The sequence below is a fragment of the Protopterus annectens genome, chromosome 1.part2, assembly GCF_019279795.1.
Source record: "Protopterus annectens isolate FY-2018-M chromosome 1.part2, PAN1.0, whole genome shotgun sequence".
Classification (NCBI taxonomy): domain Eukaryota; kingdom Metazoa; phylum Chordata; order Ceratodontiformes; family Protopteridae; genus Protopterus; species Protopterus annectens.
In genome coordinates, this window is record NC_056727.1 from 82,186,751 (window position 1) to 82,207,413 (window position 20,663).

Sequence of the window (20,663 nt, forward strand, 5' to 3'; positions counted from 1 at the left end):
TTAGGAATAGCATTTGAAGAACATATAAACTTTTTACAAGGAATAAATATGTTATTATTCTATTAATCATATTTTCATTACTCTTCTCTCCCTGCCCTCCCCACCCTTTACCCACTACATAATCTAAATAGAATGTCATTGTTTAAACAAAGAAAAGAAGAAAAGGAGAAGAAAAAAAAGAGAAAGAAAAAAATGTATCAAATTACTGACCTTACTTCTCTTTTTCAGAAAGAGAAACAACTTGAATCATAGCATGTTATTAATTCTTCAGATATTTTGACTGGTTATGAAACAAAACATTTCTTTGCACACAGAGAATAACTTTGATTAAATCTTTTTCAGAATATTTGTGGCTTTCTGGAAATGCAGGAACTATATTTAAAAAGATTAATAATGAAATAAAATGATGAGAGAAAAAAAACATAGAACAAATCATTTGTTTTTTAGTCTCTTCTTCTTCTCTGAAGTCTTCCACGAAGTTTCAGTTGCCAGTCTCTTTAATGAAGGACTAGCCCATTCCATTTCCTCTATTTTATCCAAAATCTTATTTTTTTTTTTTGATAAACAGTAAAGCAGAGTCTAAGTCATCAAAAATTTTAGGACCATCAGGAAGGAAGACTTTAAGCTTAGCAGGAAACAGAAGGTATGTTTTAAACTGTGCTTTTTTAAGCTCCCTTATTAGTGGCAGAAAACTTTTCTTTAGCTATTATCATGGAAGAATAGTCATTGTCAAAACGCACAGTTGTCTCATTAATCTTAACAGGAGCTTTAGCCCAAGCAGATTTAAGAACCATCTCTTTATCAAAAGATGATAGAAATCTAACTATAACTGATCTAGGATAGTTTTTGTTAGAGTTAGTATTAGCTATAGATCTATGTGCTCTTTCGATACCAAAAGAGAATGCTTCTGGTAAGTCTAAAGTTTTAAGGAGCCATGTTGTTAAAAAGAAGTAATATTGTTACCTTCAATATTTTCTGGCAGTCCAAAAATCCTAATGTTATTGCGCCTAGATCTATTTTCCAGGTCATCAAGCTTTGTTTGTAAATGTGTATTTTGTTTCAGCAGAAACTCAATGTTGTTTTCCTCTTCTTGGATTCTATTTTCCATGTCATTCACAGCTTCTTCTATGCCTGTCATCTGGATCTTCTGTTGTTGCAGGTCTATATGTAACAAGTCTATTTGTTTTGTAGTTTTTTCTATGAAGGTATCTATTTTAGTATCCATTTTTCCATCTTAGCAGTAAGTTGCTGGATTATAGTTATTAGAGACTGAAGTTCTTTCTTGATGCTGGAGTCTTGAGAATTTGTCTTACTGGAACTCATTTCAGACTGATAAACTGACAGGAAAATTTCCAAAGTGATTTCTGACAGGAATATTGTTAAAATTTCCTTTCTTTTTTAGATATAGTTCAAGAACTATATAAAACAAACATATTTAGAAAGAAAATTACTTCAAAAATTAATTTTTTAAGTAATTAATTCCTGTCAGTGTAATGAAATTGGTGGAGCTGAAGAAATCTGCTGCTATCCTGTGTTTATCCTTGGCCACGCCTATTTCTTTTATTATTGATTAGCTCTCTCTAGACTCCTCTACTATGCTACTACCAGTCATTTTAAACGAAAAACATTAGCCTCCTTAGGCTACCTTTCAAATTATATACTTCTCTTTTCTCCACTCTATCAAGACTTAAATTAATAGCAACTATATTTTTAAATTTTCTCCCATTGTCAAATTTGTTCTATTTTTGTTGTATTGCTTCTACGTGCACCTTTATTGTAAAAATGTTTTTGAACCCTTCTGTACACTGCATCTGCAAACTTTACTATAAAATGTGTGGAGCTTTTCTCCCTGGGCCTCTGCTGAAAAAGGGCTATCAGCTCAGTCAGACAAACCGGGTCAACAAATTTAAAATAAATAAAATAAGGTAAAATAAAATAAATAAATAAATAGACACTTATTTCCAAACTGGTAATGGATAATAAGAGGGCTTCAATTTCCATTTAAGATGTATACATCGACAAGCCTTAAGTGCACTTCAGATATATTTGCTAAATATCCTCTCATTAAACACCACTTTCTCTTTTATGCCCAACTGTCAGGTATTTGAAAATTAAATGCTGATTCCTTACTACTTCCTTCAGATAGCTGCTGACTCTCTTGCTATTCCTGTATCTATCCTGATAAACCACTCTATCTCTGAATCTAAAGTCCCTTCTATCTGAAAGGAATTCTATACTTTACCTATACATAAAGGAGGTAACTCCACTGAAATCACTAACTTCAGACCAATAGTTATCCTCTCACCACTCTCAAAAGTATTGAAAAAATGCATACATAAGCAAGTCATGTATTACCTACTACAGGAAAAGCCTGCTCACACCCACACAACAGGGCTTTCACCCAAAACATAGCACTACTACTGCACTTATATCCTCCACTAACACTATTTCTCTGGCCAGAGATAACAACAAGCTCATCTCCTGCTTATTCCTCGCCCTTTCAAAAGCCTTTGACACTGTCTCTCACTCTCGTCTTCTGATTTAACTGACTAACCTTAACTTCTCCACTGATACTGTTGCATGGTTCTCCAGCCATCTCACAGATCGACTGCAATCAGTGAGATAGCAGTCTGCTCTCTCCCCTTCTCTCCCAGTGAAAATTGGTGTCCCCCAAGGATCCATTCTTGGCCCATTACTTTTTAAAATCTTTACTAATCTACTCTATACTTCTTGCCCCCCCAGTCACCCCTTATACAATATGCAGATGACTCTACAGTCATCACCATTGCTGACACCCCCTCTGAACTCATCTCTGCTACTCTGGTATCCTTTCACTCAGTCAAAACCTGGCTCTCTAATAATTTGCTTATTCTGAACCCAAAAAAAAACAAAACTCTTACTCTTTCTTCTCAAAAATGTTAACCACCTCAAATCCACTGTCTCTATGCTGTTTGTCAATAATACTCCTATCATAGTAGAACCTAGCACAAAACTTTCAGGTGTCACTATAAACTATCAACTTAAGCTTGACTTGCATATCAACAATTGTATCAGGAAATCTCTAAAAAAACTGGGCCTCCTATACAGAAATAAAAGGTTCCTCACTATTGAAGCAAAATAAATCCTCCCCCATATTTACCTCTTACCCAGCCTATCGTATAGCTGTCAAATCATCACAAATCTCAACTCTTCACTCCTAGCTAAATTAGAATTGACCTACAACAAGGTAGCTTGATTTGCAGCACACCAAACCTACAAATTTCATCACTGTCTCTCACTAAAATACTTAAACTGGCTTGAATTACCTCACCTGCATCTACTCTCTCAACTCCAGAATATTCACTCTATCCTATATCAGCCATCCTACTGTCCTAATTTACCTTCTCTCATCACTCAATATATTCCCACTAGGTCCCTCCATAGCTCCAAACCAGATCTACTACTGATCTATAAATCCAAGACCAAAACTGGATGCAACCTCTATAGCTACCATCCTACCATCTCTTGGAACAAACTGCCACTAGAAATTAGGTCCCTCAAACAACCTAAACAATGCAAAGCAGTAACTAAAGAATACTTAACAATGTGATGGTCCTGCCACTGTACCCACCTTCCAAAATGTCCCCACTATCCCAAAATTCAAAACACTAACTGCCCATTATTTTTTACCTCTATTTCTTTTATTATTGATTAGCTCTCTCTAGACCCCTCTACTATGCTACTACCAGTCATTTTAAACGAAAAACATTAGCCTCCTTAGGCTACCTTTTATACTTCTCTTTTCTCCACTTTATCAAGACTTAAATTAATAGCAACTATATTTTTACATTTTCTCCCATTGTCAAATGTGTTCTATTTTTGTTGTATTGCTTCTACGTGCACCTTTATTGTAAAAATGTTTTTGAACCCTTCTGTACACTGCATCTGCAGACTTTACTATAAAATGTGTGGAGCTTTTCTCCCTGGGCCTCTGCTGAAAAAGGGCTATCAGCTCAGTCAGACAAACCGGGGCAACAAATTTAAAATAAATAAAATAAGGTAAAATAAAATAAATAAATAAATAGTCACTTATTTCCAATCTGGTAATGGATAATAAGAGGGCTTCAATTTCCATTTAAGATGTATACATCGACAAGCCTTAAGTGCACTTCAGATATATTTGCTAAATATCCTCTCATTAAACACCACTTTCTTTTTTATGCCCAACTGTCAGGTATTTGCAAATTAAATGCTGATTTGCAATTGGAAACAGCTGTATTGCAGTCCCCATTATTAGGATCTTTTATAGCCAAACTTGCAGGGAATACTGTAGGTCAGTTAGCTTTGCAGGAATATACTCGGTTCTCCAAAAAGAGATATATAATCCAGCAGCAGACCTCATTCAGGTCATGAATGAGGGTGGGACCAACAGTGTTACTGTCGAACAGGTCATGTGGGCTTTAAGCATATAATTGAAGGTAACAGTCTGTCCACATTGGAGGTTTTTGCATGGAGATGTCATCAGCAGCTTTTCCTCCCCCACATTGGGTAAATCACTGCAACCCCGCATTTCTGCCATGTTGTTGAAGATGTTAGGAGGAGGTTTGGGCTATCTGGAAACACATTGTTTGGGACAGTGGTAAGAAAAGAAAATTTTGGGAAAAGTTTTGGAAGAAGGAAGGAACATTGTTTCCCATGTAACAAGATGATATTGAACACATGAACATTGTCTGTGGGATACCCATTGGGTTCTATCACTTTTCTTTTGTATATAGTGCATCTAGCAGCAAAACAGGCCACTACATGTCATTGGAAAGATACCTCCCAACCTTCAAACTCTGAATGTTGGCATGTTCTATAGGGCATATATTTAAATGAACATAGGGTTGCCAGGAAAAAAGGTAGGAAAGATCAAGTAGTGGAAATGTGCTCAGAAAATGTATCTCTTTTGAATGTAATGTCACCTTAAGTACAAACTATGTAATACCTTAACTGGAATGGAGGTTTCTCTTTAATAGATGCAGCCACTTAGCCATCTGGGTCTCCAGGGCATTTTAGCTTGAAACTATACACTATAAGCCATAAAGTAGTTATTCTAATCCCAATGTTACATAGCCAAATGTTAAATGCTACATATCATATTATGCATTGGTCATTTTATAATGTTAAATAATAACTGTTATATGTTCTCCCTCTCTCTTTTAGCTAACACTATTAACTTGCTTTTTATAGCTTGCCTGTGTAAAGTTGAAACTTTGTATATTCTACTGTCAGCTACCTGCAAATCTGTGTTTTTATGGTGCAAGCATATAATTTCAATTATTACAGTTTAAAAATAAATAAAAATTATTGATCCACAAAAAAAAAAAAAAAAGCCAAGGGCATTCTCCACTTTCTGCAACAGATTTTCAAATGCACACTGCTTACTGGCAGTATCTCATTGGCATTTGCCAATGAGAATGGAGGTTGTAGTGCAGGCCCAATAAAACAGATTGCACAGTTTGTTTATGAAAGGGGACCACCAGATTGTCATGCTTTTTTTGGTGGAGAGCGTCTTGGTTCTGTTGGGTATGGCGAGATCTATGCATTTGTGTACGTGTTCGTACAGTGCATTGGTGTATGATTCAGCGGTCATGCAACTATTCTCCATTTGCATGGGTGCCATGAAGTTAGCCACCTCTATTTTTAGGAGCTCAAAGTTTGCTTTGGAGAAGCTTTTCATGCATGGTGGTTACCTTTGTGGTGGTGGGGGGGTGTGGATTTCCAAGGTGATTAGTTTGTGGTCGGATCTAACCAAGGAGGAGTTGACTATTGGTGTAGAGCAATGGTTTCCCATGTTAGTAATGACTATGTCAAGGATGTTGCTACCTTTAGTGGGGGCAAGAACGAGTTGGTCCAGCACATTGAAATTAATGAATTCCAGGAAACATTGGGCAAGTGTATTGGTACATGATTTGTTTTCCCAGTTAATGGAGGGGTAGTTGAAGTTGCCCAGTATGAGAGTGTTAAGTTGGACCCTAATATTCTCCAGGGTGCTTAGGAACATGGAGTGTGAGTCTTGGTACATGGCTAGGGACGTATAGCAGGCTATGACCTGAATCGCTGTCTTACCCAATGTTAGCTGCATCTGAAGTAGCTCTGAAACATTATGTTGGGCTACCAGTCTGGAGGTGTGTGCATCCTTTATGAATATGGAAACACCACCACCTTTGGAGCTTCGGTCCAAATTCTGTGGCCGAAAGGTGTGGAATGAGTTATAGCCTGGTAGTAAAGGGGTGCTTTCTGCTCCCTTGAACCAGGTCTCTGTTACAGCACAAATGTCGATGTTCTCCATTTTAAGGAGTGCTTTGAGCGAGTGCATTTTGAGACTTAGACTTCTAGGGTTGAACAGTATGACCCTCAGATTGCATTTGCTTGTAGCTGTTACAGTGGTAATTTGGTCTTTGGAAGACCTCCTACAAAAGGCACTATAGGGGTGGCAAGAGCCTTGGCCAGTATCTGGAAGCCCAGGGGTGACAAATGCAGGCCATCTCTGGCAAAGCACAGAGATCTGTCAATCATGTCATCCCAGGCAGACAGACACTGGATCCCCTTAGTATGACACCAGAAACTTAGCCAATTGTTGAACTCAATCATTTTCTGCTTGTACTGTGGTATCATTCTGGGTGATGGTAGGATGCTGCTCAGGGCTATGGTCATACCCATCTGGGTTACATAATCCGAGAGCTCCTCCATGTCTCTTTTCATGTAATCCAGGGAGGTACATCTCAGGTCATTCACACCCACATGTACAATGACAGAGTCATATTTGTACCTGTTGTTGAGGGACCATAATGTGTGCATTATGTGGCAGATCTTGGCACCTGACAGGCAGATGACTGTTACTTTTCTCCTTATTCAACCTAGTGAGTGGGACATCAGTTTGCCTCACTGTTGAGTCACCTATGACTAGTGTGCTGGGCATGCTGTTTTGCCTTAGGGGCTTTGGTTGAGTGGTAAAGTGTTTAGAAGAGTTATGTGTCTCGTGATTAGTGTTGTGTTGTGGTGATTGAGTGCATTTCTGCCTTTGAGGTTTCTGCTGTTTGGGTAAATTTTTATTGAGAGCCTCTGCGAAGGTGGTTGTGTAGTTTGTGTTTTTATATGAAGGTAGTGCTGGTGTGTGTTCTGAAGGGCTATGTGTTATATTTGGTGTGGTGCAAGTTTTGACCGTCTCCTATTGACCAGCTATTCTGGACTTGGCTGGAGAGTGTGTGGCTTCCAATTTGGATATATAAATGCATTGTCGTGTACATGAGGCAGTTGCTACATTGCCTCAGTTCATCAGGTTAATAGGAGAAAGCACAGGGAACTGACCTTTAGACATGCCTAGAGGGGTGGGCATTAATAATAAGTACTGGAGCTGTTTCCTTGTAGAACGTTTAGTGCTGGTAGCGCTTGGTAACAAATAATTGCTACACAAGAAGTCTTACAGGAAAGGCAGGAAACAAGCAAAAATGCAGGCTTTTAAACCAGAAAGTTGAAAAAGATGGAAAAACTGCCCAAATGGCCAATAAACTACAAATTCTGGGCCAGAAACCACTCCGCTTGTGGTAGATAGGCTACCTAGTATTTAGTTGATTAACGCATATATTTTCTGTCATATTACTACATATACAGAATGACATCTCACATTCAAGGTGCTGTAATTTTCTTCTATCAAATATAATTTGCACCTGAAATATATAATATACTGATGTGTGTCAAACCCTTTTCATGAAAATGCTATAAGAAAAGAGAAAGATAGATTAAGATATTACATTTGTATTACTAAAGAAAAGAATGACTCCTTGTAAGTGGCAGAACTACACATTTTTCCAACATTTTTAGTAAATTAATACTGTAGCTATCAGTGCTATGCTTGAACAATATAAAATGTCCCTACGGAGTGTTGTTATAGCATCCAGATATGACAAGAAAAATATCACTTTTCACTTTAAAATTCAAGCTGCAGATATACTGTTGCCGTTGAAATGAGGAGTACAACACTGATGAAGACTAGCAGAGCAAGCACAGCTAGTGGTCACACGCGGCAGTAGTCCATGCATGATAGCAATGCAGTGTGCACATGATAGGCATGACAGGCAGTGCTCCGCAGCACTTAAGCACCATGTTCAGTAATAGCCTTGCAGACCAGGCTGTGCCCACTAAAAATGCAAAGAAAACACAATTCCCACCGCAGCAGGGGGCCCACACCACCACCAGGAACTATCTACCTATTACCTAACGAGCCTGGTCTGCAAGGCCATGAAACGTATCACCATGGAACTCATAAACAAAAACATTGGTAACCTCCAAACTCTGGATCCCACCCAGTTCGCGTTTGTGAAAGGCAGATCATGCCTCCTGAACCTGATTGACTTCTTTGAGGCAGTCACCAAAGCCGTGGATGAGGGTAAGGTGGTTTACACAGCCTATCTTGACCTTGCCAAGGGTTTCAACACCATCCCCCATTCTGGAATTATAGCTAAACTCACTAAACTAGGTATAACTCCCTATGTCACAAAATGGGCTGCGAACTGGCTCACTGACAGAACCCACACTGTAAAAGTTGCAGACTCCAAATCTGACCTCAAGGCAGTGACAAGTGGAGTACCACAGGGCTCCATCCTGGGACCTCTCCTGTTTGGTATCTACTTCTCTGAAGTACAGGCTAACACAGAAGGCCTCTGGCTAATGAAGTTTGCAGATGACTGCAAACTAGGAGCCATAGTCAAGTCCCCAAATGATGTGGACATCCTACAGAAGGGCCTCACTGAGACAGATGTTTGGTGTCAGAGCCATGGCTTCAAGCTTAATGCCAAAAAGTGCAGCGTCATCCCCTTTGGTAAAAACACTGAACCCATGAACTACCACATAGGCAGAAATCTACTTAACACTGAATGTGTGATAAGAGACCTTGGGACCCAGGTGGACAGTAGTCTCTCCTTTGATAGTTACATCGCCACAGTAGTCAGGAAGTCCTTCTATGTGGCACACCTCATCATAAAAGGGTTCTCATCCAGGAAAAAAGAGGTCATTGTTCCCCTCTACTCATCACTCATTAGACCCATTATAGAGTACAATGCCCCTTTTGGAATGTACCTCACAAGACATCTGCAGCAGCTGGAAAGGCCACAGAAGTACCTCACAAAGAGGATTACTGGCCTCAAACAAATGCCCTACACTGATTGCCTCAAAAAACTCCAGCTTTACTCCATAGCATAATGCCTACTCCGAGGTGATCTCTGCCTAACATATAAAGCTATGTCAAACCCAGAGCTGTTGGACATGCTACACCTAAAGAAGTCCCAATCCCTCTGAGCTACATGCTCTAGGGACCTAAACCTTGTCATCACAATAAACAGAACATGCTGGAGGGATAGATTCCTGTCCCAGAGACTTCCTATACTCTGGAACAAGCTACCCATCTATGTCAAGCAAAGTTCTTCATTAGCACTCTTCAAGAAAATCTTGAAGAGTGGATGGGAAATAGGAAATACACCCTGGGGATCACTTCTGTGTCTCTGCTCGACAGTGGAACAGGAAAATAGCTTTCTTGGGTGGTGTAAGCTATGGAACCTTGCTGGCTAGGCTTACATAGGCCCTTGGGCTGATAGCCTAGTACTTACCTATGAACCTATGATAGCACACACAATGCAGTGTTCTGTGCACATCATAGCACACACAGTGCAGTGCTCCGTGCACATAGCACTTTATTTAGTATTCCTTAAATGTCTCTACACCTAGTGTAAAACCTCAAAACATAAGTAAACTGCAGAACATGCTAATAAAAGGATAAGTAGCTGAATTGCATGCTAATTAAAAAAATCCAACATTCAGAAACCTAGAAAGCAACAGTGTACACTAAGTAAAGCCATTTGTTGTGAAATCCAAAACTCTTTGAATTACATTTAAACTTAGAAAAAAATGGCAGGGGTTGCTGCTGTCATCATTATCCTGTACATACTACAGACTTTAATTCAAGGTGTTGCTGCCAGACCACAACCAAAATAAAGGAGAGGATATAGACCCGTTTTGATTTACCATAGACTGTGTAACTCTGCAGAGCAATACTGGGCAAATAAGGGAAACTCTAGAGAAAATATATAACCTCTCCTGCCTTCACCTGAGGCCCCAGGGAAATAGTGGAGAACCCATCCCAGTGGAAACAAAGATATATGCAGTTTTACGTATAGTACATACAGGAACTTTCCAGAGACCCATAGGGAATATATTAGGGATGTCACAGGCATTAGCTTCTAGAACATTACAACAATTTCTAAATAAAATGCTACAATATGGAATGGAGTATATCTGTTTCCTTTGCACCCCAGAAAAGCAAGAACCATGCAGGGATGTTATGCAATAACATACTTTTCTGATGTTTTGGAGGCCATATACTGCACACACATAGAAATAAAAGCCCCAATCAGTGAACAGGGAAGAAGGTGCATATACAAGAAAGGCTACCACTCTGTAAACTGTCAGGTTGTCTGTAATGCCCATGGGGTTATCTGAACTGACTGTGCAGATGGTCTAGGCAAATTTCAAGACTCACAAATTTGGCACACTTGTGATCTGTACATAAGGTTTGCAAGGGGTGAGTTTACAGAAGAGCATCTACTGGATGATGCAGGTTATGCACTGGAATCTTGGCATATGACACCCATGAGAAACCCACATAACCCCCCCGGAGCAAGGATACAATTATGCCCGTGTTCATAGTATGACTATCATAGAATGTGTATTCAGCTTCCTAAATCAAGGCACCAGTGTCTGCAGACATCAGGAGGTGCCATGCAGTACGACTCAACCACCCCTGCTGAAATAGTGACAGTCTGTTCCATGTTGTGCAATATAACTCTCAGGAAACAACTTCAGCAAGAACAACTAAGAGCAGGACCACAGGCAGGGTTAGCCTCTCTAGCAGAGTCAGATGAAGAGACTGAGGGAGAACTAGCAAACATACATAGTGCAGGCAGATACAGGGGTGCACAATATGCCATGGCTCTGGCTAACAGGCAAAGGATAGCACGGCCACTCTGACTATTTAAGTGAAAATGTAGGAGCCTACGCATATACAAATATTACAACTGACGGCTGCAAAACTGCACAACATTTATTTAACCATGTAATGGTTATGTTCTGTTACTAACACACAGAGACAACCCCCCAAGGACACATTTTGCAGTTGCAGCATTAATAAGGCAAGTCTGGAATCTGTATGGAAAAAAAAGAATTATATAACTGATTGCTGTCATATGCCAATTCCTATATATCCGTTAGGTGGAACATGCTCCGGGTGTTCAGTAATATCAGTAATAGCCATGGATTTTGCCCAATACTGTGCATCAGGCATCTCAGCTGACCACTATACATAAACCAGTGAGCAGGTGAGTGGTATGAATAGAACTGGTGAACAAGTATACCAATAAGCAATACCTAAATATCTGCCTTGATTGCATTACTAAGAATACTAACAGAAATACAATGAGGGTCAACAATTACATGAGCATTCATTCACAACTGATTATGAATGATGAATAAAAAGTTTTCTTCTGCAATACATTTGCAGTAAAGGAAGGGTCTGAGTAAACTACCATTATTCATTCTGTGCATGACATACATATGCACCCCAATGTCACAAAGAAAATTGAAATGGGCAGGACACAGATGTCATCACTTGCAAAGTGTGAGGGGGAGGGATACAGGAAGACAAACCTGACACTGAGGAAATGTGTACAAAGTAAAACATTTTTTTCCTTAAGTATCCAATTTTCAGGGCCAATAACAAGGTATATATAACAGTTAACAGGACAGCTTAGATAAGTAGTGTGTGTGAGGTCATACAGGCAAGTATTTGTTGAATGTGTGTGTCTCTGCATGAAAACAATCAATCACTGTGATAGCGCTATGTGCGAGCATCTCAGACAGGTGTGAAAAGTGCATTGCAAACTAGTCTGTTCAACCTTATTACCCCTGACCATGAGAACCACTTCTTCCAGGAGTTGCACTGCTAGTTCCATGGCCCTAGCTAGTATTTGGGGTGTTAGCTGAATATGAGTGATGTCTGCTGGATGACCCTCATCATTACTACATCTTGGACCAGGATCATGTGGCCTACCCTGTCTGGGTGTGAACACATCAATCACTGATGGAGCAGTAGAAGTAGTGCTAGTATGGGAGTATTATCTTGCACAGCCAAGACTGCTAACACTGCATCATGTAGCAGCTCTTTGGCCATATGGATGCCAAGCCTCCCCCAGCAGATGTTTGATTACAGACAGTGCCCGATCCAGTGTATCATTCATCCTGTCCAGGGAGTCACCCCTGTGGTTCAAGCAGTCTTGCATGACAGAATACATGTTTAGTACCCATATTATGTCGTCTGTGCCTCTGTTGGAATGTGCCTGTACCTCCGTAAAGGCCTTACACATACATTGTGGGGCACCTACTTACATACCAACAGTGGGAGGAGAGTGGTCAGCAATCTTCCTCCGAGCAGGTCTACCAACCCACCTGTCTGGTACCTTACCTTCACAATAGCTACTGAGAAAATCAACCCATTCTGCAATTGGAGTAACCACACTACCCTGATCAAATGTGGCACCCTCATCCTGTCCTATGTTAGAGGTGTCTGTGTCATGGGTATGTGTAGGCATACTGACTGCGTCTGAAATAGTGACAGAAGATGTTGGAGGTACATCCTCAGTCTTAAACTGGTCATCTGCAACCCCAGACTCTATCTCTTCATGTCTGCCATTATAATCAGAGGCTATCAACATTCTGACATCAGGTGGTAGAAGTCCCACAGTGACACTGGCAGGATGAATTTTGATAACAATGAATCAATGGAACAAAGAGAGAAATAGAATAAAAAATTATCATACATATGTATGTGAAATATATATTAAAAATGAAGACATGGAAAACAAATAACTTTCAGTTAGAAATATATCTATCTTATGCACATTAATAATAATGCAAAAGGTGCACTTACCATGTGCAGGTAATCCCAAAAAGAGAACCAGATGTGCCTACGTGTAAGAAAGAGAGATGAAACATGATAAGCATCACAGAGCAAATGACACAAGAAACAGAAAACAATCCTCCTTCCATCTGCAGAATAAGACACATTTCGTACAAATGTTTACTATCAGAACTGTCCATTTTAACTACATGCTTCATAATGTTTCCTCTATTTAAATATTTTTTCTTTTCTCTTCATTGTTTGTCTGCCATTTGGCATTGTGCCCTCTTGACTGTCAGTGGTCTCTAGGAGAGCACAATAGTTTACTTCCAAAGGAAAAAAAATGTGAACCGTTTAATTTGTATTGCTTTCTGTAGCACAAACAAGCCTGACACCAGTGCATGGCCGTCTGCACTCTGGATAGTACTCAGTGAATAAATTGCACCCACCATCTACTTATCTCTGCAATGCTAGGTGTAAGTGAAATAACCTTAGAGATGCATAGCAGCTGATGCAGGGTTCAAATCCAGTTAACTGATAATTTTACAGGAGGTGGGTCTGAATACATGCTGACACACATGTTCTTATATCATTGTGTTGTTTACAACTCAACTGTTTTCTGTATTGGTAAGAACTTCTGATCTGTTGTCCGTTCCCTTTCCAATAATCTGGCATTACCTAAAGATGAGACTCTGCCATAAATTAAAGTTATGGTGTATCAAGGAGAAGTCAGAAGGCTGAATGTTTCACAGTGATACACTTCTTGCTTTTGTTATTACTAGATATGCCCTTTGAGTGATTTAATTTTGTTTTCTATTTTACCTATTTTTTATAATACCTTTTGCATTAGCCCTCCACTCAGCAACTTGCAAATATGGTTCCCTTTCTAAGGAAAAAAGTAAATTTAATTTAGATTACCTTCTGTAGCTCAAACTAGCCTGTCTCTGGTGCATGGCTATAAACTTTCTGAACAGTACTCACTGAAGAAAATGTACCTGTCAGATAGCTTTCTCTGTGGTGCAAGATGTAAGTGATCCACCTATCAGATAACTTTTGATGTGACACAAGGGGTAAGTGCAGTGAGCTTAACAGAAGAGGACATCTGATGCAGGGTTTGAATCTAATTTACTGCTAATTTTATAACGGGTGTCAGAATGCTATTTTTCACAACATTTTGATTAGGAATATGCAAGAGTACCATAACTATGGGCAGGATTCACGAAGCCTCCATGTAAGAGTTACAAGGCTTACACGGAGGCTGCAGTTAAACGGTGTGATGTCAGCATGTCATGCATATGCATGAGGGCATGCTGAATCACACCTAAGGCTAACACGGTCCATGGAAGACAGTAGGGGGCGTGTCCGCAGGGCGAGCCCTGCAAACAGACATGCCCCCAGAAGAATAAAAGTCCCAAAAGTAAACCCCCACGACAGAGTCCGTGTAAATGTGAATAAACACAACACAACACATGCCCCCACAGACTATGAACATAAAATGTATAAATGAACATCTTATATTTTTTTTAAGTTGTAAAGATGTTTGCCCGTGAGTGCGCTGGTTTGCGCGGGCGTGCCCGTCGCTCAGCCACAGTTAGCAGTCAGTGGAAAAGCATATAAGAACTAAATATGCAAAGTAAGCCAAGAAGCAATAGTGTAGCGGTAGAGACGTTGGCTGAAGAGGAGGCAGTCATGGTTCGAGCCCCCACAACATCAATTTTTATTTTTAGTGAAATAAGCACGAAACAAGTCCCTGACATATATGTACACATATAAAATTATATTTTATGTAAAATGTAATGAAATGGGCCATGTATTTTGAAGAAATGTGAGATAATAAAAAAAAATGTCAGATGTGCCTATAGCTGAGCTACAGTCTAACAAGTTGAGTACATCTGCCTGTAGGTGAGCAGTGTTTTAACAGGTTTAAAATGAGTGCCAATAGGTGAGCAGTGGTTTAACAGGTGTAAAATGAGTGCCTGGGGTTGAGCAGCATTTTAACATGCTGAAACTGTGTGCCCGTAGCTGAGCTGAGCATAATATGCGTGCTGACAGCCAAACCACGAGTAAACCAGCGTGATCCGTTTGCGCGGAGCTGCGCACCGCACCAACAAGCTAACCGACGGGCAATGTTGAGCAAGCTGTATCAAAACTGCCTTTACACAGACACACCTCCTAGCCTGTGTAAACAGACATAAAATATAAAAAGCAATAGCTAGGTTCGAACCCAGGATACCATGCACCATAGTCAAAGTACTGAACCACTAAGCCATGACAGTTGCACTTAGAAATGCAGTAATAGCATATGTATAGGAATGAAGAGAAAGAGGAGCATGACAAAGCAGGTTTTGTGAAGCTGATACAATTCCAAAATGGCCAATCACAGATAAGTGTGGGAAAAACGGCATATATAAGCCCCATAGGCGGGAATACAAAGCATAACCGATTGTAGAACCGACTTGCAGCCAGGATATCAGGTGTAGGTGAGAGTAGTTGCTTCCGAGCACAGAGGTGGGGCATTGAGGAGTCCAAATATATGGTTTGGCTCCTTGTCCATAATCATGAGGCCCAACTCATGCAGGGCCAGGTCCTGTGGGGAGCATATAGGGCTGAGGCATGGGACCGGTTGGCTCATGATCTCACCAGTGCCACAGGAATAACAAGGACTGGTGAGCAGGTCCGTCACCACCATGCGGACCTGAAGAGACGGAAGCAGGACCAACTGAACCGTTGGATCCAGGAGGCCCAGCAAATGCCCAACGCCCCACTACTGAGTAAGTTACATGTAATTATTTATGTAAGAAATTAACCTAGCTGATATTATGGAGATGTGTATTCCAATATTACTTTATTTATATTACAGCTGCAGGTGTCCATTCTGCGAACCGTCAAGCCTATGGCGATAGGCTGGCGCGGTTGCACCACCAGGCAGGTCAGTAATTCTCTCCCTGTAACTGTAAATAAATATATAAGTATGACAGTTAGCAAAAGAGTGCAGTGTAGTCACTAATTAATAAAATGTGCAAGTAACAGTGTAAGAGGGTTTGCAAGTATTGCTTGATTACAAAAGTGTGATGCAGCCTGTAATCCAAACATAAAAATGAAACAAGTCTGAAATAAAGATGTCCCACCTGTAATATAATAGTACATAACCTGCAGCAGGCTGAAAAGTACAGCTGCAGAAGCTGAGTAAAACACATGTGTGAAATATATCCCTGTTGAAATACAGAAACATGACAGAAGTGAGACTGTTGGAAAGGATTGTTATAACTACAGGTAAAACATGTCAATAAAGCCTAGAATTAAGTACCATCCTGAATGGTAAAAATAAAACAAGTGAGAGAGTGTGAGAAAGAGGTATGAATCCACCAATAAAGTAGTAATAACTCCTGAATAAAGTATACTACAGTCAGTACAGAATGAAATGAATGTGACAGGCAGAACCAAACAGTAACATGTGTTGAAAATGGTACCGCAGCTGGAATGTGTGTCCCAAAATCTGGATATGTTGCTCTCAGTCTGCAATATGCAGATAGTATGGTTGTCTGAAATACCAAACATCCACAGTTGTCTATAGCTATATAAAGCAAATGTAGCAGGATGATGTAGCTGAACAGAGCCAGATATGAATGTGTATGGATAAAAATGAAAATGTATATTGATGTAGCAGTAACATTCCTATCACCAACCTGAAGTAGTTATCACATAGGAAACTGTAGGCAGAGCTGTAGTGTGTATATATCTCAGCTATTAGAAATGTACAGCATATGTATTGGTATTTGAAGTTGTTAATTAAATTTTCTTCACCCTACCCTATAACCACATATAATCCATTCCACATGAAATTGGTATGTGCAATCACAATTAACACCCCTGGACATTTGTCCTGTTGGTTCATACATATTTGCATGTATGTTAATGCATCTGCCCTGTTCATACATCCAAACCTGATGGCCTGTTGCCATCAATCAACCCTGCATGTTGTTGGATTGTGTATTGCTGTTCAAATTATGCATGTGTTATGCTTGCTGTACAATGGTTTGAATATATGGGTGTTTGGTTAATGGGAATACTAATGCATGCTGTTACAACTAATTGTGAATGGTATTGTATGTTACTAACCCAAACTGTCATAACATAATGAAAAACATAGGACGACAGGGAAGGCGGGTTCCAGCGGACCCACCTCTCCCTCTCCCACCTCTCCCTCCTCAGCTAGCGTGTGCACCTGGCAGTAGTGCCCAGGCCGGACCCTCCTCCAGTGGCCCTGTGCCACCTGTGGGTGGAAGCGCTGCAGGGGATGGGGCTCGTCCCCCCTCTGCAAGTGCGGCCGGAGGAGAACATCCACTCACCCTCCGTAATGTCCGGACTGTGGTGCGTAGGGAGATCCGGGACGCTGTTCTTGGGCCCCTACACCAGCTTGAGGCACGGGTGGCACAACTCACGGGTGTGCCTGCTGCCCAGCCTACACAGCCCCCAGCACAGCCCCGTCCTGGGAAGTGAAGGCACAGTGGCAACTGCCCATGGGTAGGGATCTCAGTTCCACTGTTGCCATCTGTGGGCTCATGGGCTCGAGATATCCAAACATCCATCCCCGTCAATTGTGTAACCCCCCCACATGTGTCATACACTGCCCCTGTATGCGTCTTGTTTGTCTTGTCTGTTAACCTACCCAACCTACCTCCCCAGCTATACCGACTTCCTGTACCTGACATACCACTCTCACCTGAAAAAAAAAAAGGGCACTCTGTACCCACAAAAAAATTACGCCCCATACATAGCTGCCCATTTTGCACACATGTCTTTTGGACATGGAAACTGTCAATTACAATTGGCTGTACAACAAGTATTATTGTTGTCCTTACACCTCTCTCAGGGGTGGAAGGTTTCAAATGTCACACCAAATTACAAACATATGCACAGCTGTTGCTGATGAGGAAATGGGCAGCTATGGGCATTACCTACATCCCTCCTGTAAAACCCGAGCTTGTTTCTCTACTGTCCTACCCTCTTTGTGACCCCTTTTTCACCACTTTCCTGTCTCCCCATTTTCATTTCTTTCAAAGAAATTAGCGCAGGTGTGCCAGTGCGCATGCGTGAGCTCCACGCAAACCAGCGCTAACCCGCTTACAACTGCTTAAAAGTGCCTTAGTCACTCTGAATGACAAGGCCTGTAGTCTGCTCAAAAGCAAAATAAAATCCCACTGTCAGTCCCGAACCCAGGACCTATATCATGCAATAGTAGGAATGAATGTAAAGGGAATATAGGATGTGTAGTACACAAAGCATGTCATGTATATTTACTGTCAAATGTAGTGGATTTCTATAATAGTAGTGTGTGAACAGAAACAGCCATGCTAGCTGGTAGCTAGTAGGTAATAATGTCACTGTAGCACCTTGCAAGCCACACACATGCTCACAGCAGGATAATCACTGCCCATACCCCACAACCTCTTACAGCAAGACATCTGGACTAAGTAATAAAAAATGTGGAGCAAAGGCCCAAAAACAGGGACACATTTCAAATATTGCTCCGACAAACGTAGACAGTTGAGAGAGTAACAGGTTTTGCATTATTTTGAATTTTTGGAAGGGTACGAAGTCTGAAACTGAAATGTTTGTCACTATAGTCTGACTTGAGCCCTGAGTGATTTGCCATAAAAAGCTGTTTTATGAGATATGGACCAAAATATGAGGCAAAAATGTGGACATCCTGCAAATATCTGTACACTTGAGAGGTATGACACCGCCATATTTGAATAGTTAAGAGCCTAGACATAGCAACAGTGACTGAGTTACAGGGATGCCCCACAGACTCCCTGTGAAATGTACAAACAGTAGGCAGAAAGGTGTTACAACACATGCAATGGTGACTATGAAGTACTGAAAGTATGCACCACTTGCACAGCAGAAATAGTGTAGTAATACATATGCTCATGCTAACCCACAGTCACAACTGCAGAATACCAGACAATTTAATGGGTGTACCCCACTGACATGTACCATTCCATGAGGCAGATAAAAGATGCACCTGAGAGTCTTTGGGGCCTGCTCAGCAGCATACTCAAATACCCTAATAGATGTCAAGGCCCACACCATGGCCAGACCACACTGCATGCAGTAACACCCTATCAGATATAGCAAGCATTCCAAGGTGTGAATGTACATGGAAGATAGGAAAGCCACAACAACACACTACAGTCAAGACACCTAGCAAGCATACAAGTAGTGAATGTAAAGGGCAAATAATGAAGCCATAGCAACAAAGTGCAAGAGCCACTGCTATATACCAGTTACACCACATGTCCCACAGGAAAGCACACACACCCACATTAACAGTAGCAGTAGTCTTAGGTGTCAGTGTACATACACACTTAGTACAGGAAACTAGAGAAATGAATGGAGAAATGTTAATCTACAACACAGCTGGAAATATGAGAGAGATACTAACCTTTACACTCACAGAACAGTGTCCACAGCATACCAGCATGGTCCCTGCCCTTAAAATCTGAAAGGGCTACGCCTAGCTCACATACCTTTTTATAGCACTGTCCTGAAATCACAGTGAGAACTGCAATCAGTACACAACTGGCTGCATGCAATTAGCAAATGCTGGCTAACAATCGGTGCAGAGGCCATCACATGGACATATGCAGATACCTACAAAAGCATGCTCTACTCCCAGTCCACACATGCAATATTTTCATTGCACCCTCTGGAGGTAGAGAGAGAGAGAGAGAGAAAAAAAAATAAACACCAACAAAAACACTTATTAACAAAGCCTACTAGAAAGCTGCCATCTGTCAACTGGAGCAGCAGCAGCAGGACACCGATCCAAAAGGCAATGCAAGCAACTGTGACAAACACAGGTAATGTAAAGTAATACTTTAAAAGTCTACATACTGTGAACCCTCCATATGTGTCATTGGTCTGTATCTATATGTATATGAAGATGTGCATAGGACAGGGGACATACAGCAACTATCAGTGAAGGCTGTACATACATATGTATGTGTGGGCATCTATGTGCACATATCAATGTAGGTTGAATGTTCATAGGTTAGTACTAGGCAAACTGCCCTTGCAAGCCATTGTAAGCCTAGCCAATTATCCCTTGTGAGACTCAAACCCTGCACCTTGTGTTGGTAAGACAAACACCTTAACCATTAGGCCACCCTCCCAACCTAGTAGGTTGCAGTGCAATGTACAATGTAGGTTTCACAGTTATGTATGTTTAGCAGTATGTTAGTGTGTGTATACAGTTTTGTAAACAAACATGTTGATATACCTATCTATCATATGGATACATATGTATGTCAATATATGTATGTATGTATATATGTATATATATATATATATATATATATATATATATATATATATATATATATATATATATATATATATATATATATATATATATATATATATACATAGATAGAGAGGGATGTAGGAATACATAGACAAATGTAGATAGAATATGTACAAACATATATATGTAATACACACATACAGATATAGATATATGTAGATACATATACATAGACAGACAGATCTGACTATCTACAGATATGACTGTATATGACTATCTCACACTCCCCCTGTCCCACCCCCTCTGTCACTCTCACCCCCTCTCTGTCACACCCCCCCTCTGCATATCTATAGCAATATATGTACATCGATATATATATATGTGTAT